This window comes from Mixophyes fleayi, chromosome 6, assembly GCF_038048845.1.
Source record: "Mixophyes fleayi isolate aMixFle1 chromosome 6, aMixFle1.hap1, whole genome shotgun sequence".
NCBI classification, from domain to species: Eukaryota; Metazoa; Chordata; class Amphibia; order Anura; family Limnodynastidae; genus Mixophyes; species Mixophyes fleayi.
Genome location: NC_134407.1, coordinates 166,056,281 through 166,076,247, shown reverse-complemented (window position 1 = coordinate 166,076,247; position 19,967 = coordinate 166,056,281).

The window sequence follows — 19,967 nt, the reverse complement described above, 5'->3', positions numbered from 1 at the left end:
TTCGGGTCTCAGGGAACTGAGACTGAGCATCTCTAAAAATAAGTGAAAATAACAACAATACACAATCACATTCCAAATCATGGTAATTAGCATATAACTGGCAGCAATGAGAGTGACTGTGATTTATTACAAGGAAAGATAAGTTTTTCCTATAGGATTTCCTTGCAGTTTTCTTGGTTGCATCTTACTGGTATATAACCATTGTCTGAAAGGGGCTTTCAAAGCATCTACAGGATTTCATTGTTGAAAGGTACCAATCAGGAAAGTGGTATAAAATTATTTCAAAAGCATAGCATGAACCATGGAACACTGTGAAGACTATAATCAATAAGAGGAGAAAATGGGGCAGGCTGTTCCTCCAAAGTTGCTGACAAGACAAGGAGAAAACTCTTTAGGGAGGCTACCTACGGCAACATTAAAGGAGCTGTAGAAACCTCTTGCAGGAACTGGTCACTTCTTGCATGTGACAACAATCTCCCTTATTCGGCACATGTCTCGGCTATGGGGTAGGGTGGCAATACGAAAGTTATTTCTCACAAAAAAGAACATCCAAGTGTCAAGACTCTGTTGCAACTTTGTATCAGGTCTGCAGTACCTCTGTTTTACCAGGGATGCTGCTGTTGTTAACTTTGGATATTTGCACCTCACCTGCAGTAGTTACTCTCCTCCCCTTGTTTGACCAACTGCTCCTGCTTCACTGAAAATTCCTGCCTTTCACTCTGTACCTGGTTGTTGTTTGTTAACCCATGATCAGTGGTCTGTTATGTTCAGCTATTCTGATCCTTAGTCCTGTGCTTTGGGCATCCTGCAAACCAGTGTTCTGTTCCTGTGTATCATTGGTCCTGGCAGTTTACTGTCCAGCTCACAGTTTGTGTGCATCTTCCAGTATTCAGTTCTCATCATTCACCTGTCTCTACATATCCCCATGCATTGTAAGTGTTCAGCTTATACTGTTTTTGGTTTACTAGTCAGTGTGTTTTTCAGAGACTGATTTATACATATCCTGCAATACCTTGTTTGTGTTTTTGTATCCTGCTATCTAAGAATTTATCCTGGACTTGACATTGTTTTTGTTTATGCCATGTTGCAATTTTCAGTCTCAGGGCTCCATAATTTACTTGCAACTGTGTGTTTGTACAAAGATAAACATAACCTTCTCCTGACTCCTCAGCAAATCATTACTAACATCCAGCAGTCACATCTAAATTTTGCACAACAAATATATTCAGTCACCCCAAACCATGTGACAAATGTCTTATGGGCTGATAAGATCAAGGTTGAAATTTTTGACATTCATTCTAAAACTATGTTTGGCCAAAGACAACATAGCTCATCACCCAAAGAACACCATACCTACTGTGACCCATGATGGTGGCAACATCATGGTTTTGGGCTGCTTCTCTTCAGTTTTGACAGGGGCTTTAGCCAAGATAGACGGCATAATGAATGGCACAAAACCTGCTGACCTCTGTTTGAAAGCTGAAGAAGAGGAGGAGCTTCACCTTCCAACATGATAAAGATCCAAACTATAAAACCAAAACAATCAAGGAATAGCTTCAGAAAAGGAAGATTAAAGTGTTGGAATGGCCCCATCAGAGCTCAGGCCTCAATTTCATTGAAAAGTTGTGGTATGAGGGGCTGTGCACAGAATAGCCCTTGCAATTTGATGGATCTTGAACTTTTTTGAAGGGAACAGTGGGATAGAATTGCAAAGTCCACTTGTGTGCAAATGATAGACTTATTCAAAAAGACTCACTACTAAAATAAAAGCAAAAGTATTAATTTAGGGGTGTGAACACATATGCAACCAGGGTATTGTGGGTTTTTTATTTTTGCTTTTTCCTAAAATTACTTTATTTGTTTTTCCCTTGAAATTTGTTGGCTGGAAGGTCACACTAAAGGTGGCAAGATTTATCCTGATTTCATACTGAACATCACAAACACCTGCAATTTCATTGACGGTATGAATACTTATTATATCCAAGATGGACCCTTGGGTGGTTCACATGCACAGCCTCTGACAGTATTTTGAGCTGCATATATATGAAACTTGTGGCCCCTTGGTCATTGTGAAACCCTGTCAATGAGTTATACACATGTCAGTCAGTCTCATGCACGTCAGTTTGTTACATACATATTGCTGTCTTTCTTCTCTCCCCATGATCCTCTTTCACCAAGTTTCCTTGCTTCCATGCAATACCCATCCTCACCACCTACCCTTATCCCCATCCCAGATTCAACCCACTTCCATGCACAGCAACCCTGCCATTGACATCCTTATCTCCCCACTTCCCTCTCTAATGCACTACTGTGCTCTCAAGATCCATCCGCAACAAACTGCCCTCTATCCATGACCTCATCATCTCCAACTCTCTTAATCTTCTTGCCGTTACAGAAACCTGGCCTTTTTCCACTGATACTGCTTCCCCCGATACTCTCTCTTATGGGGGCCTCTCTTTAACCCACTTCATCAGACCTGATGACCACCCAGGTGGCAGAGATGGCATCCTCCTATCCCCCAATTGTACCTTTTGTGTCATATCCCTTGAGTCCTTCCTTTCATTCTCCTCTTTTGAAGTCACGCTATCCGTCTATTTTACCCCATTCATTTTTGTGTTTGTCATCTACCACCCCCCTGGTCCCACTTCCCAATTTTTTGTTAATTTTGCTGCTGGCTTTCCCACTACCTCTCCTTAGACCTCCCCTTCATCATCCGAGATGATTTTAACATCCCCATCGACAGCCCAACAAACTCAGAGTCCATCAAACTTCTTGCCCTTTCTACCTCCTTTGACCTCTCACAATGGACCTCTTTCCCCATCCACTGTCTCATTCACTCCCTTGACCATGTCCCTGACCACCATCTTCTCTCCTCCACTCTTTCCACATCTCCTGCAACCCTCACCCCACCCAATTATATCCTTTCTAGATGCAAACTTGATGCTCTTGATCCTGCTATTTTACCCTCTTCACTTGAAACTCTCCTCTCCCCTCTATCCACCCAGGCCTGCCACAATCAATCAGCCTCTCTTTACAACTACATCCTCTCCACTGCTTTTGACTCTGCTGCCTCCACTTCTTCTGTCCACCTTCGCCACTATAGCCCCCAACCTTGGCACTCCAAATTTACCTGGTTCCTTCAAAAACGCACAAAATCTTCTCCTACAATCACTTTTCTGCAACCGTTTCCACTCCACTCTCCAGCCACCACCTCTTGTGCGCCTTCCGCCCCACTGTAGGTGACAAAGTCTACTCTCATATTATCCTCTCTACCCTCAACCTGCAACTTGGATGCCATACCCTATTACCTCCTTTGCTCCCTCTCCCCCACTGCCTGCTTACACCTTGCTCACCTTTTTAATCTGTCCCTCTCCACTGGAATCTTCCCCTCATCCTTTAAACACGCTCTTGTTTCACCCATTCTTAAAAACCCAATCTTGACCCCACCTCACTCTCTATCACCCCATTTCTCTACTCCCTCTTGCCTTCAAAATATTTGAGTGGCTTTGTCACTAATGCCCAGCCTGTCCCAGATACAGCAATCTGAACAGCTGGCCGTGACTGGTGTTACCTTAGTTAATTAATAATGAAAACACCTTTTCTGCCACCACAAAGGATTTATTACGGTGTCCTTACGTTGACCAGAACCACTTGTTAATGTTTCACACTTAAATCACATACATATGTAGCGTGAGCCTCCCTGGGCGTTGTAAATTCACAAAGAATCACAGAGAAGTATGCTAGATTAAATATGTTTAATCTGAAAAATATTTCTAAGGCATATATACAAAAAGGTAACAAACAGACATACAATAAATGCACAAATGAGTTTCAGAAGGTAAAATAGGAAATAAAACCAGAATCCCTACTTACAAGTTTCAGGAATTGGCGTGTGAGGAAAACACATTGAGAAGTTTTGGCACATTTCAGTCTTGACAGACTTTCCTCAAGAAATGGACACTGTCCTATTGGTACAAGGGATTTTTAAACCATTTTCTTGCTGGCTCCTTAACTTTCAATTAAGTCAAATTCATTCCCAAAAGGGACACAGAGTTTTCGGAGTAAATTATCACTAAGATATATGTTTGGACATCTCAGAGGATCTGTCATCTCTGTTCTGTTTCAGTGGACACAGGGTTTACAACTTTGGGCCTCAAAACTCCCCCGAGACCCTTATCTATCTGGCTAGTTTCAAAAGGCTCTTAATTGCACAGGTCACCAAGGTCAGTCAACAGAACATACTTTGAGAGGTTACATGAAATATACATTGTCATACATGAATTCAACAGAATATAACAATCAGTCCTTAGATATAATACTCAATCATCACAGGCTTGTTTACTGTCTCAGCAGCTACCTCTAACATGTCCATCCTTATCATCTCCAATCTGGCTTCATTCCCCCTCCATTCCACAGGGACTGCCTTTACAAAAGTCGCCGATTATCTTCTCTCAGCCAAATCCTGGGGCCATTTCTCCCTGCTTATCCTCCTGGACCTCTCTGCAGACTTTGACACCGTGGATCACCCTCTCCTACTCCACACCCTTCAACACCATTGGCCTTTCGGACACCATCCTTTCATGTTTCAATGCCTACCTCACCAACTGCTTCTCTGTTTCTACCTCTGATCCCCCCATTCATTCTTCCCGTAGGAGTATCACAGGGTTCTGTCCTTGGCCCACTGCTGTTTTTCTCTGTACACCTCCTTATTGGGTGACCCCATCAGTTTCTTTGGCCCCCTCATACCTCCTCTATGCAGATGACACTCAAATCTACCTCTCATCTCCTGATCTCTCCCCTCTCTCCTCTCTTCAGTAACCAGTTGTCCCTCTGCCATCTCCTCCTGGATGTCCTTAGGCTTTCTTAAACTTAACATGGCCATAACTGAACTCATTGTTTTCCCTGCATCATTGTTGACAACACCATTATCTCCTCTGTTCCCCAACTCCACTGCCTGAGTGTCATTCTTGACTCCTCACTCTTCTTCCTCCTCACATTCAATCTTTTGCCCAATCCTGTTTCCAGCTCCTCAACATCACCCGTATCAAACCCTTTATCTCCCAGGATGCCACCAAAACTCTTATCCACTAACTGATTATTTCTCATCTCAACAACCTCCTTCTTACTGACCTACCCCGCTTCCATCTCGCTCCTCTTCGATCTATACTTAATGCTGCAACTATACTTTATCTGCCTCTCTTGCCGTGCCACATCTGGCTCCCCTCTCTGCAAACCTTACACTGGCTTCCCTTCCCCTACAGAATCCTCTTCAAATTCCTCACCCTCATGTACAAGAACCTTTCCAACTCCATTGCTCCCTACATCTCCAACATTATCTCCATACATACTCCCTCCCGCCCTCTCCGTTTCACTCCCTTATCCAAGATTTCTCCTGTGCTACCCCCCACCACTGCCTGTATAGCCTCAAACGATCATTGAAAACCAATTTGTTTAGAACAACCTACCAGTCCTCCATTTCACCATTTAGTATACCTCACGTCTTTCAACCTCCATCTCTCCCACTCTTGCTTCTTGCCCTCAGATTCCCTTACATTGGCTCACCCCCATGTGTCAACCCTTTGTCTGCCCCTTTCTCTTTAGATTGTAAGCTCTAGTGAGCAGAACCCTCATCGCTCCTGCTCTCATTACCTAGAACTTTTGCTCACCAGATACACTGCGCACCTTCTCCTTGGGCTCTCTGTCCATTGACTCCACTCCTCCATTGTCTTTGCACCTCTTTCACTCACTCTAAATCTGTTAGATGCGCTCACACTAATGGAATATACCCCTTGCATCCCAGTAGCTGTGTTAAGAGCTGTAGTGTTATTTGTTTGCTGTATTGTAGTGTTATACCATGTACTGTCTTAATGTTTTCCCACTATGTGGTGCTGCGAACCTCATGTGGCACCATATAAATAGAGATTAATAATAATAATATGAGGCATTCCTGTGCAAATACAATAGAGTAAGGGCATGCAGACACAAGATAAACATACCCCTTTGAGATGAGTTTTATTTTAGGTAACACATATCTTTCAAATTCAAAGTACAAATTCTGTGCCAACTCAAGACAGGTGCAGCTTTTAATCTAATGATGCATCATTGTATCTCAAAATACAGGGGAATTGCGAAGATGCATATTTGTGCCTCTGAGTATCTTCTACTGAACTCTAAATCATCCCCTGTGTGTGCGTCTTCGTGACTTCATACTAGTACATTATTTTGTAAATAAGGCTGAAGATGCATGTACATGCTTGTGTACTATAAGAAAGAATTCTCTTGTGCCTATCTATCATTAGTAATCTTCTTACCGATTATGTCTGCTTGAGGAAAGCCCCTAGGACATAGTTAGTCAGTGATATTTTTTCAAAACACAATGCAAACAATAGTGCAAATCCTCTGTGTCACACACACCAAAGACACATTAATCTAGTACAAACATAGAACCAGGAAGCTTTTGTTCCCCAGGAGTTACAGGTAATCTGCTAATAATATATTACAGAAATGGGATGGTGGTTCTGACTCAAGAAGAAATGAAATAAGATATATTTGAATGCCTTCTGGCATACCTCTTCAGACTGTCTCCCTTCTATGTCCACAATACACTATAATGTAATAACTGTCATAGTGCAACTCACTGTCCTACAATTCCCATATCATAGTTGTGTTATGCACGTCTAGTTGCTATCCAATAACGATTGTCCAATTGCTGTTATGTGGTTCCAAAGCACAATGTGATTTAATAGCCAAAAGTAGCAGAATTACAAGTCAGAATAAAATAAGTACAGCCATTACTTTTAGCAGGCGCCCTGGATCCAGTGTACAGTCATTCAGGTCTGAAGGCTGTGGTCAAGTAGACTGAACACTGGTCCCAGAGCCCCCACTTATATAGATTCAGTGATACAGTGAAAACAATACAGATGATGTGGCTTTCTTCCATAGGTTCAGGCTTCAGGAAGGTCCAGTGTAATGCAGGTCATTGGCCAGTTCAAATGATGCAATCCAGGGGTGGGCTTAGCTCTCCAGAAGATGCATACTTAAATTTACCGCCAAGAACTGGTTCAAACTGGTCTATTAGCATTACACAGACAAAATCATTCTAATCATGTATTCCCTATCATCCATAACTAGCATACGCAATGTGCGATCCTTTCGGCGAATGAACCGGACGTCTGCGGATAAATAGGGGATTAGAATGATACCAAACATGACATGTTTCCTGTGACCTGAACCTTTGATCTCACTAACGTGTATATAACATTATAATATTTCACCATAAACTCTGCTACATTTCAGTACAAATAACTATGTGTTGCAACTACTTTAAATATGAGCTATTTACAAGTGTATGTGTCCGTGTAAATGTATGTAAAAGTGTTTTCCACGTGTTGCGGTTGATTACGCTCCTCCACGCCGTAGCGTGCTATATGCATAATTTCAGACAAAAGACAATCAAGTTGTTAGACAATAATTGAGATGACCATATCCAATTATCTGACTTCGACAGTTGCTATCTCTCCTAAATTTCCAAAAACAATCTAAAGGGTAAATGTATCAAGCTGTGAGTTTCTGGCAGGTTTGAAAAGTGATGTTGCTCAGAGCCACCAATTAGATTCTAGTTATCATTTATCTCATTGGTTGCTATAGGCAACATCTCCAGTTTTCAAACCCGCCAGAAAATCGCAGCTTGATACATTTACCCTTTAGAGTTTTTTTGGAAATTTAGGACAGATAGCAACTGTCGAAGTCAGATAATTGGATATGGTCATCTCAATTATTGTCTAACAACTTGATTGTCTTTTGTCAGCTTAATAAATTTACCCCTAAGTCTTTATAGTTTTGTGCCTGGAAATGTTCCTATTTTTCAATAATGATCAATAGCACAGTACAAGAATACATATTTTTGTTCTTTATTTGGAAAGCAATTCACTCTGTTCACATACCCTTATTTCTGTAAGTTTATATGCATTTAAGGGGAGTATTTGAAATTCAAAACAGTATTTTGTAAACAAGTGTAGTAAACATAATATGATGGCCACTGTAGTATAGCAAGGTTCATCTAAAGTACAGAGCTTGACAAGCTTAGATGTAATTGCTCAGCATCAAAGTGTCCCTTGAAACAAAATTAAAATGTTGGCAATTATGGAGCAACCATGTAGCTACCCAGGTCACTTTCTGTGTACACAACTTTGTTTTACCTAAGCATAAATCTTCAGGAATTCTGCAGCCATATGACTTAGTAGAGAAGCATTGACAGAGGCGGGGATACTAGCCAGTAGAGAAAGACTAAACACACAACAGGATGCTCCAGCACAGAGGTAGAAAACAGTCGTACATCCTGGACCACTAACAGAATCGAGTACACAACTTCTGGCACTGAATCATGGTGGAAATATAGGCTGGGTGGCAATGCACAAGGTCAATAAACTAGCTGCGACTGTCCACAGATATGCGTGTTTGGTGCGCCTTGATGGGTACAACCTAACAACAATACACAAAAATAATACATCACTTTGTATTGTAAGGTTGCACAAGTTCCACATATCGCTGATACTGTGGAGCTGGTTTAATCAATTGGCGAAAAACCCTATTGATGGTGGAAAAGGTAGGATTTGGCCAGTGAAATCTTCGCTTTGCAAGGGAAGAAGCCTATTAACAATGTCAGGATGACCATAACAAATTAATATCATTATAAAAATGCTTTATTCATTGATAAGGTGTCTTTGAGTAAAGTTTTAAAATAGTTTTTAAATTGTTTTAGTAATTTTTATCTATTTTAACTTTTTTTTTTCCAAATTAGTGAAAACCGAAAGCCCAAATCTGGCTCACACATCTCTGAAGAGACTGGCCAAATTAAACCGTAAGCTAACACTTACGTCTGAGTCAGTATAGCTAGAGCAGCTGAATACCACACAATAGTGGCAATCATTTTTGGTAAATTCTGGCGATCATTGATTTTCTGTTGGTGCAATAAGCTGCAATAATTTTAAAAAACAGCCTTATCGCCGAATTAAAGGGTCTATTGATAAATAGGCTCCTATTTCTTATTAAAAGCACAAGAAAATCAACATATATGTGCTGTTTTGTTGGTCTACCAACTATCTGGTTTATAATTATTGTAACATGAAGTGAGTGTTTGTAGCATGTATGTGTTTAATTTAGTTTTTTGGATCTGTATCTTAATTCATTTATGAAGTTTATTTCTACTATCTATTAATTAATTCTATTTATCTATTAATTAATTCTACTAGGCTGGGTACACACTACAGGTTTTTCAGCCGACTATTGGGTCAATTAGCGATAAATGATCTTTTGGGCCAATATTGCATTAGTGTGTATACTTAAACGCTGAACGACTGTCGTTCTGTCGTTTCATTTGATTGTTCAGCAGAACTATAAATCTCGTTCCAACTGCCTTCTGATCCTGCAATGTGTACGCACTCATGGCTGCCCAGAGAGAGCGTTAGCAACCTGTCACTGTGTCTGTGTTGTTAAATGTAGAAAGTGCTGTAGATGGAAAAATTTGTCCGTTCGTTATGAGACTGAATATCTTGTTTCAGAATCACAGAAACTGCCAAAATTTTTAATGATATGGAAAAGTCAAAGTTTAAATTGTGACAGAAATGAATGACTGAATAAACATGGAGTTGTCATTCTCTAAACGACTTCACTGCTCTTGGACCAGATGAAGAGCACAGATCTGAAGGTAAATCATGTATAGTGTGTACACATGAATAGGCAAATTGATTGAAACTTCAGTCATTTGTAAAATCGTTAGTGATAACAAATTGTTCGAAAGTTTTTGTAATGAGTACTCAGCCTTAAGCTGGGTACACACTACATGGTTTTCGTCCAATAATCGGCTCAATCAGCCGACATACGACCACTAGTTCAAAAGTCGGGTCAGTGTGTGTAGTGACAAAATGGTCGAAAGTCTGCCCAAATGGATGATTGTCGCCTCATTTAGTTGGTCGTACCGTTTAATATTTTCGTTCCAATCTCGTTTCCGTTGTGTAGTGTGTATAAACTTCCGACCGATCCACAACAGTGAGTACGAAATTACAGTCATTGCTCACGACAACATGGCTGTAAAAAGTCGCTAAAGGGACGTCCGCTCTTCCCTTTATCGTCCTAAACAAGGCTAGCGTGTATGCAGTCCATGGACCGAGCGATCGGGACATTGATCGCGTATAAAATCGCTTGGCATAAAAATTTGGTTGAAATTTCTGTAGTGTGTACCTAGCTTTACTCTGTGGCCTCTTTCTACCCTCCATTCCCCTCCTCACATCACTCATTTAAAATGAACATGTTGCTTACACACAGTGAAAGTGTCCATGTTGTGACCTTAACAACATTTGAGAATTCATATCATCAATTCACTCGAAGCCAGGCAATATCATGAATATTGGTTAAATTTACAGTTGCCTCCACTGATGGAGCTGAAATTCAGGCACCCTGCTAAAGAGTATGTAGTTTAAAATTTAGTGAGATCCCAAAACAGCGCTTCACTTTTATCGGCTGCCCGCTGGAATTCAAAGGGAATATACACAAAATTCCCAACAAGTAATAATGTCAACAATAATATGTAGAAAACCTACAGGCGCTAATACATATTCTCTATAAAGTATAGAATGGAAGAAAACTTAAATCATATAATGGTAATCCTCCAATTCTTATTTCTCCCAGATTGTTCATATATTCATAGAACAAAGAGAGAAGAGCAGAATAGTGTAATACAATCACAAAAAAACATTTATCAAATTTGACAAATTGGACTAGAATTTCAAATTGAAACAGAAAATCTTCTTTAATCTGTAGACGCCCCCTTTAGTGGGGTACTCACGAGAATTAGATGAAATATAAGCCCATCGAGTTGTAGTTTTTCTTTTTTTTTTTTTCTTTTTTTTTTTCTTTTTTCTGGTGAAACTCATATGATGATTTACAATGGAGTTGACTTCCTATGAAGAGTAAAGAAAAAAAAAAAAGAAAAACTACAACTCGATGGGCTTATATTTCATCTAATTCTCGTGAGTACCCCACTAAAGGGGGCGTCTACAGATTAAAGAAGATTTTCTGTTTCAATTTGAAATTCTAGTCCAATTTGTCAAATTTGATAAATGTTTTTTTGTGATTGTATTACACTATTCTGCTCTTCTCTCTTTGTTCTATGAATATATGAACAATCTGGGAGAAATAAGAATTGGAGGATTACCATCATATGATTTAAGTATTCTTGTTACGATCTTGATGCCTTAGTCAGTATTAGCACAGGCTTACCTAGGGCGCGGAGTCTAACGGCCTTCCGGTCTTCACCAAGAACCACCGCAAGGTAGTGTGGGCTTAGCTGCCAAAGAACCGCAGGTCGCGGCCCCCAGATTAGCCTACTGACGTAAGGGAGAAAGTTCTAAGTGATGGCAGGCAGACAAGAAAATAGACAATGCGGTGCAAGTACAGGCACTAACCGTGAATTCCAGGCGTAGTAGGTCTGGAACAGTAACCGGTAGATGCACGGAGGCAATGGGTGCGTGGCAGGATCCAGAGAATAGTCGGTAACACAGCCGGGTCGGTACACAGAAGGTATCAGGTATACGGTGCCAGAGGGAGATCCAGAGAATAGTCGGTAACACAGCCGGGTCGGTACACAGAAGGTATCAGGTATACGGTGCCAGAGGGAGATCCAGAGAATAGTCGATAACACAGCCGGGTCGGTACACAGAAGGTATCAGGTATACGGTGCCAGAGGGAGATCCAGAGAATAGTCGTCACAGCCAGGTAGGTACACAGGAGTAGGAGGAATAGAGGGGTAAACAGGGAGCAGGATCACAGGAGTCAGGACACAGGAACTGTAGCCAGGAACAGGAAACACATTGCTCTGACACAGGCAGCGTGTCAGAGCAGGGAAGATATAGTAGTTTGAATTCCCCGCCCAGGAGTCACATGATCAGCAGCAGAGAGAAGCAGGAAGTGCGGCAGCGCTAACAGAAGCAGCGCTGAAGATATGGACACCGCTGTCAGCTCCCGCTGACAGCGCAGCGGAACGGGGACAAGGTAAGTTCCTAACAATTCTTCCATTCTATACTTTATAGAGAATATGTATTAGCGCCTGTAGGTTTTCTACATATTATTGTTGACCCTGCTAAATAGGTCCGAGGCTCAACATCCTGGTTCTCCACGCAGGGATCCCGACAGTATCCACTAGCTAATGCCATCAGAGGTCAAAGGTTATTGAAGTGAAACTCCTGAGAATTTCAGGCAGAAGCAGCTGCTCATCATTTGACTGCTATTTGAAGGTACCAGGGCCAATAAGGCCTATGGTTACTTGGCTAAGCCTCAGAAATATGGATCTAGTAGTAGTAGTCTAAACAATCAAGTATTATATTGCTCTCATTGAAATTGCTGGCAAGTTTGTAAGAACTGTGGCACATGGAAGCCCTAACGCATCGATCTTTCAACCAGAATTAGGTTTTCAATGTAAACAAATATCTGAGTTTTTTTATACCTTGAAGTTGTTCCAGGTGCACCACTTACCCTAGAGTGAGCATATGTTTGAGGAGTGAAGGGCTGGACAATGAGTTTGATGCAAAGTTTGCCTGGGTGCAAAATTTGCAGCTGGGCAAACCATACTTTACTGCAAGGAGTGCAAATACAAACTTTTATGCATCCTTTGAGTCAATTCTTCCCAAATAGGTCAGCTTCAGCCCTTTACTATACCTTCACACATTTGAGGGTCCAACTCCATGGATTTTATTGTTGAACTTCTTAATTCCACTTCTGTATTACTTGCATGCCCTTTGCACAATGAGTTATATACGCAAGATGTGACTGACTCTGCATACAGAACCAAGTGTAAGTTTTTGTTTGTGGGCATGCATAGTAGTGAAATTTATATTTTACGCTACGCAAATGGACAAATCTACATGAGGCCCTTATTCTTTAAACTGTATATTCACTATTCACAAGGATACATTTTTACACAGTGAGTTTCACTTGTTCCTAATTAGTACCCAACTGTAGGAAGCACTGAGCTATTTAAATGCAACTTTCTGTTTACCTTGCTTGGTTATTGTTTTTTTTTAATTCCATAATCCTACTTGCTACTTCTACTATTGTTGGATATGTACTGAACAAGCTTATCCTTGAATATGTCTGCTTGACTAATTGTATACTGACATCATCTTGTTTAACTACCGTCTGCCTGAAATGACCATGGCTTATTCCTGATTCCTTGAACTAAATTCCTTCTTTGATACCAGATTTGTTACAAAAGTGCATGTTGGTTTGACAAAAAATTTATGAATGCTAATTTCCCTATACAAAAATCATTAATTCAGCTCAAGGACACGCACACAAGGAAGATGCAGGTGACCATCATTGATCTCGCTGGTGGTGACAACATTAAAGTGGTACTGTTACGGCTGGCGGCTCTAACATGAACTTTTAGAACAGACAGTAGAGGTCTTCACCTATAGTAGCTGCCTTTCCTGGAGAGCCGATTATGCTCACAAGTAATCGGATGCCCCCAGATTTTAACTCTTAGGTAGTAGGAGCTTATGTTCAGAGATGTAATGCAGGAGGTAGAAGGAGGAACTGGGAAAGAAGAGACCAAGAACAGTCCAATGGGTCATGGGTTCAAAGCAAACAGAGTAATCTGAAGAATGCCAAAGGTCAGGGCAGGTTGCAAGGTGTCGAAGTTGTATAATTGGATGAACGAAAGTATATTGGTTAATATTGGTTTACCGTGCGATTGAGATCAGTACCACAGTCTTCTGCACTGAAGGACTGTTGTAGCTGGATCCAGCAGAGGGTGCAGCGTATGTGTTACGTGCCGCGGCGGTGCCCAGCCGCCGCGACTCTCTCACCTGCGTCCCGGCCGTCGCTATGACGACCGGGACGTCACTTCCTGTACTCAGCCAGGGCAACGGCCGGACGCTGAGCGCTCCGTTAGCACGCTCCAGCAACACTAAGCAGCTGGGCGCGTGCGCTAGTGCTACACAGCCTGTGGGCTCATTAATTCTCTCAGTAATTAGCTGGGCCCTGGTAGTGATTACAGGGCTAAGCCCTGATTGGAGAGTCTCAGTATATAAGGCAGGGAGGGCTTAGCCTCCCTGCCGGTTATAGCTTCCAGATTTCTGTTTGCTACCTGCTGTTGTGCTTTTGGTGTAAAACCTTTGGACTTTCTTTTGCCGTGTATGAACCCTGCCTGTACCTTGGATTTGCCTTTTTGCCTGTGCCCCTGACCTTCTAGCCTGAACCTTGGATACTGCTGATTTGCTCGTGACCCCGATCCTTGGCGTGTTTTCTATTCTACCAAGCAAGTGACCCCTGACCTCGGCTTGTTCTCTGGATACTCTGTCTGCCATAACTCTCTGTTCCTGTGTTCTCCACAGCCGGTACACATCTCACAACCCTCCGTTTGTCTGCAGCCTAGTCTGTCCCCACCACTAAGGGCAACAGTGAACACCAGACTTTCGGAGCACAATCCGGGTTTTGTTGTACTGGCTGGAGGGTTTCCTAACAGTATGTATTTATTTATTTGGTATCGGCTGTACTGTGTTATAATTATGTATTGAACTGCTAAAACATTTGCTTCTGCTAAATAAATTGTTTGTGCTTTGGAAACACAGGAAATCGCTTAGACAATGCTTATTGGAAAACGATAAAGTCACTTTAATAAAGGGAAGTCCAGTATACATGCAGAGGTCAGGGCAATCAGCAAACAAGCAGGGTCCAAGGGGCCAGGAAGGAGCCCCACAATTGCCACAGGAGGCAGATAATTAATGATGCCCTGTGCACGCACCACAGCAGTTGGATCTTAATACTGGGATGTGGCAAACAGAAGCATCCTAGTCACATAGGAAATAGCTGGGATGCAGCCAGAACAACAGGCAGCTGAGCCATTGCAAATAGCATGGCAGACCTGTCGAAACCATAGAGGACAACGAATTAGCCCTGGTGTGGAAACCAAGGTTGCAGAAGAACGGTGAATACTGCCCAAGAAAGCAGAGTGGCCCAGTCATCGTGACATTTCATGCAAACAAAGGAATCGTTCAATTGACTGCTTTATCCTTTGCATTGCCTATTAGACTAAGGGTGGTATGCTGAAGAAAGACTGATGTCGATTCCAAGCAATGTACAGAAGGACCTTCAGGAAGACAGCAACAAACTGAGAGCCTCGGTCGGACACCACATCGATGGGAAGCCCATGAAGCTGGAAAATTGTACTGGACTGTGAAGGTCAAATTATTGGATGAAGTAAACCAAATTGATTAATATTGTTTTACTGTGCGATTAGTACGCCACGTGTTATGACGTATTCGCACAAATTAATAACACACACATTTACATTCGCACTTACACTCGTAAATAACACACATTTATTTAGATTCCAATCCATATTTATTTATTAGTAAAACGAATTAGTAAAGTATCTAAGGCTCAGGATATAGAAAATGTATCATGTTTAGTGTCATTTTGATCTGCACATTACCATCTCGAATCCGCTACTTTCGGCTTTGCGATTGCTTCCTGCAATCAATAGTTATGATCAATGATCAAAATGACATTGTGTTTGGAAAACTGATAGGTTGGTAGAATCTGGTTTAAGTCAATTCCTTAAGCACCACATGTGTACAGCAGTTGAGGGTGAAGTGGTCAATCCTTATCCGAGAAATTCTTTCAATTCACTTGGAAAATCATTAACCCTGAGCCAATGAAGACGTGATGCTTGTGTACATAGTGACATCATCAGTAGTTCTTTTTCTATACTGAAACTGGATCTAATCAAGCTGCTTCCCTCAGCTAGATCTCTTAGCCTGACTACACAGCAGACATGACTATCTTATCCTGGGCCCGGATGAAGAGCTAGCGAAAATGTAATGTATTTTGTGTTTTTATACTTTCCTGCTTTATTGTAATATATTTTATGCGTAATAATGGCTTGCTGTAAATCCTGCTATATTTTGCAAATAAATAATCACATTGGACAATGTTTTATTGGCAAGCGATAAAATGACTTTAATAGGACAAACAGGGATGCCAGGCTCTGGGCACAGGGAAGCTTGGACAGAAGGACGTAGTGTGCCATTTTGCTAAACCGATCAACAGTTACCCAGATAGTATTATATCCTGATGACCAAGGTAAGTCTACAATAAAGTCCATGAAAAGAGGTATCCATGGTTTAACAGGAATAGATAATGGCATTAATTGACCAGAATGACATCTTCGGGAAGATTTATTTTTGAAGCAGTCTTTACAGAAGAGGATCTATTCCCTGATGTTGGCAGACAAGGATGGATACCACAGAACGCAAGACAAATTTTTGATGGTCTTGGTAATACCAGGGTGTCCAGAAGTTTTGTTGTCATGAGACGCGGAGAGTACTGCATTCCTTAGATGATGATCTGGGACAAAAAGTCTGTCCATCCTTGCTGCCTTAGCCCAAGACCTGGGTAAGACTCTTCGTGGTAGAAGCGGGAACAAAGGGAAGACATTCTGCAGTGGGGGACTAATGAGAGACAAAGCTGTGGGACAGGGCATCAGCCTTAAAATTTCTTGAGCCTGGTTGGAAAGTGATAATAAACCTAAAGCAGCTGAAGAAGAGTGCCCATCGTGCTTGAATGTGTAGCACCTTCAACTCAGTGACACAACTCTGCGAAGGCCCACTTGATAGCCAAAAGCCCCCAATTTCCCACATTGCAATTGTCTTCCACAGACGAGAACTTATGGGACAGGTAGGCACATGGGTGAAGGCGATGATTACGGAGATGCTTCTGAGACAGGATTGCTCCCGCATCTACCTCGACTACAAAGGGCAGCTCCAAGTTAGGATGTCTGAGAACCGGAGCAGAAACTAAGGCACGTTTGAAAGCTTCAAATGAAGCCACTGCCGTAGGAGGGCAGTTGACAGGGTCTGCCCCCTTACAGGTTAGTGCAGTAATAGGTGCCACCAGAACAGCAAAAGAACAAATAAACCTCCTATAGTAATACGCGAAGCCCAGGAATCTTTGTATGGCTTTCAGATTTATGAGAACCACCCAGTCCTGGATAGCTTGGACTATGTTGGGATCCATAAAGAATCCACTGGGTGAGATTACATATCCGAGGAATGTGACCTTATTTACTTTGAACTTGCACTTCTCGATTGTGGCATAGAGATGGTGCTGGCAGAGCTTGAGGAGGACTTGAGGGTCCTTACATGCAGGCGGTGTTGGGCCAGGGACTGAGAATAAATCAAAATACCATCAACATAGACAATGACAAAAGTACCCAGAAACTCACGAAGAACGTTGATTTAGTCCTGGAAAACGCTGGTGCATTGCTGAGGCCAAATGGTATTACAAGTTATTCATAGTGGCCTGTCTGAGTGCTGAAAGCAGTCTTCCACTCTTCGCCCTCTCTGATGCGGATAAGATTGTAGGCTCCGCGAAGATCTATCTTGGTGAAGATCTTAGCCTCTTTAAGCTTATCAAAGAGGACAGAGATGAAAGGAAGAGAGACCGTGTTTTTGTTAAGCACTCAATAGTCAATACATGGTCTAAGGCTCCCATGTTTTTTAGATACAAAGAAGAACCCAGCTCCTGCTGGTGAATTAGAAGGCCTAATAAAGCCTTTTTGTAGATTCTCCTCCACTGATGATTCCATAGTTTTGGTTTCCGGAAAGGAGAGAGATTAGTCTACATTTAGGTACTTTAGAACCAGGAACCAGATCAATGGCACAATCATACTCTCGACGTAGAGGAAGGGCATACACTTATATCTTAGAAAAGACATCCTGAAAGTTTTGGTAAGGATAGAGTAAAGGCTCAGGACAGATCTGTATAACCCAGAGCGGTAGGGTGAAGCAAGAGGAGGAACTCCACTGACTAATCTCCCCTTTACATCAGTCGATTAAAGGGTTGTGGAGTTGAAGCCAATGGTAACCAAGAATTAGCGGCACTGAGAGGCAGTATATCAAGAACAGTGTCAGGGTTACTGAATGGAGAGTGCCCACCATGAGTTGCAGTGAGGACGTTCTAAAAAGAATCCTGCCTCCCTTCAGAGAATTTCAATCCAGATCATAAACTGTAATAGCTGACTCCAGCTGGATGGGCTGGATACCCAAATCCTTAGCTAATTCCAGGTCCAAGAAATTTGCAGCAGCCCCGCTATCAATGAAGGTGCAAACAGGAACACAATGTCTGTTGAAAGAATCTGAACTAGGACCAATAAGGATTTTTTGGAATAGACTATTTGAAGGCCTAGATAACCCTCTCCCTCATTCATTAGACCTGGTCTTTTCCTACTTTGTTGGGGCAAGAGCGGTTGAGATGCCACAGTACAGGCAGAGACCCAGGGAGCGTCTTCTGAACCTTTCTTCAGAAGAAAGTCAGAAAGCCCTCAACTGCATAGGTTCTGCAGTATCTCCAGGAGCAAGAAAAAGGTCAGAAGGTGCACAGGAGGATTGAAATTCTTTTCCTGTATTTTCCACTTTACTCTCCTTAATCTGCCTGTCAATTTTGATGGCAAGCTGCATTAGATTTTCCAGAGAGGTTGGAGCAGAGTATTGTACCAGGGAATCTTTAATCTGATCCAAGAGACCTAGTCGAAACTGACTGCGGAGAGCCAGATTTTTCCATTTGCTGTCTGTGGAACAGTGCAGTACTCCTCTGCCGTTCATTGTCCTTGTTTAAGGGTTCCAGATGTGCCTTGGCAGAAGCCACCCGATCCGGATCATCATATAACAATCCAAAAGCGTTAAACACATGCACAGATTGAAGCATGGGACTGCTTGAAACCAGACTGAAGGCCCAAAACTGAGGACATCCCTGGAGGAGAGAGAGAACTATCTCCACTCTTTGCTGCTCATATCCCGAGGAGTGTGGTCTCAAGCAAAAGTATATCTTGCAACTCTCCTTTAAGTTGCAGAAGCAATCTGGAATGTTTAACTTGGGTTTCATTGCTGGTGCCAGGGTGGTCTGGGATGACTTAGAGGCCTCTTTCTGTGATGACAACCGGAGTGAAGGTTCTTGAACCACTTGAGATAGGGTCTGGATCTGGCCAGTCAAAACCTGGGCAGGGTTAGGACTAGTTTGGCTGCGGTCCATCTAAGCGAGATCCTCGCTTAGATGTCCGGTTATAATGTTACAGCTGATTTCTCTAACATAAACTCCTAGTATTCGCATATAGCAGCCTCTTTTCCCGTAGAGTTTGTTATGCTCGCAGGTAGTCAGATGCCCCCAAGTCTAAACTTTTAGGTAGTATGAGCTTATGTTCAGAGACCGTAGAGCAAGAGCTAGGAGGAGAAACCGGGAAACAGGAGAGAATCCAGAAACAGTCCAATGGGTTGTGGGTATGAAGTAAACAGAATAGTCTGAGACAGGCTGAAGGTCAGCGCAGGTTGTAAGCAAGGGATGTCCAGTATACAGGCAGAGGTCAGGGCAATCCACAAACAAGCAAAACTCCAAAACTAGCCAAGGGTCACAAGAAAGATCAGTCAGCATTCGGGCAGAGTATTCACAGGTAAATCTGGACCTGGTCAGCAAGTGCTGTGCACAGAAGCTATAAGCGGCAGGGAGGCTAGGCCCTCCCTGCCTTATATAGTACTGGTAGCCAATGAGAAGGGGCAACATTTTCAAATAAGACATTTTCATTAGTCATCTAAAACAACTCTGGATAATAGATGCTACTGTTATGAGCCGCGGCGGCCACGGGTACCATCGCGACTCGCTTCCCTCTGTCCCTGGTGTCCCACCCGTCTCCATGACGACCAGGGCGTCACTTCCGGTTTTCGGCCTGACCGGTGTCTTGAGTATTTAAGGCAGGGTAGCTTGGCCTCCGTGACGGTTATAGCATTTGATTCCTTGTGGATTGCTGACCCCATTGATCTCCTGTTTTGACCTTGGCTTGTTGTCGACCTGCTAGAACTCTGATTGCCCCCCTGGCTCTGCTTGTTATCTGGGTACTCCTGCTTGCTGCCAGCACTGACCTA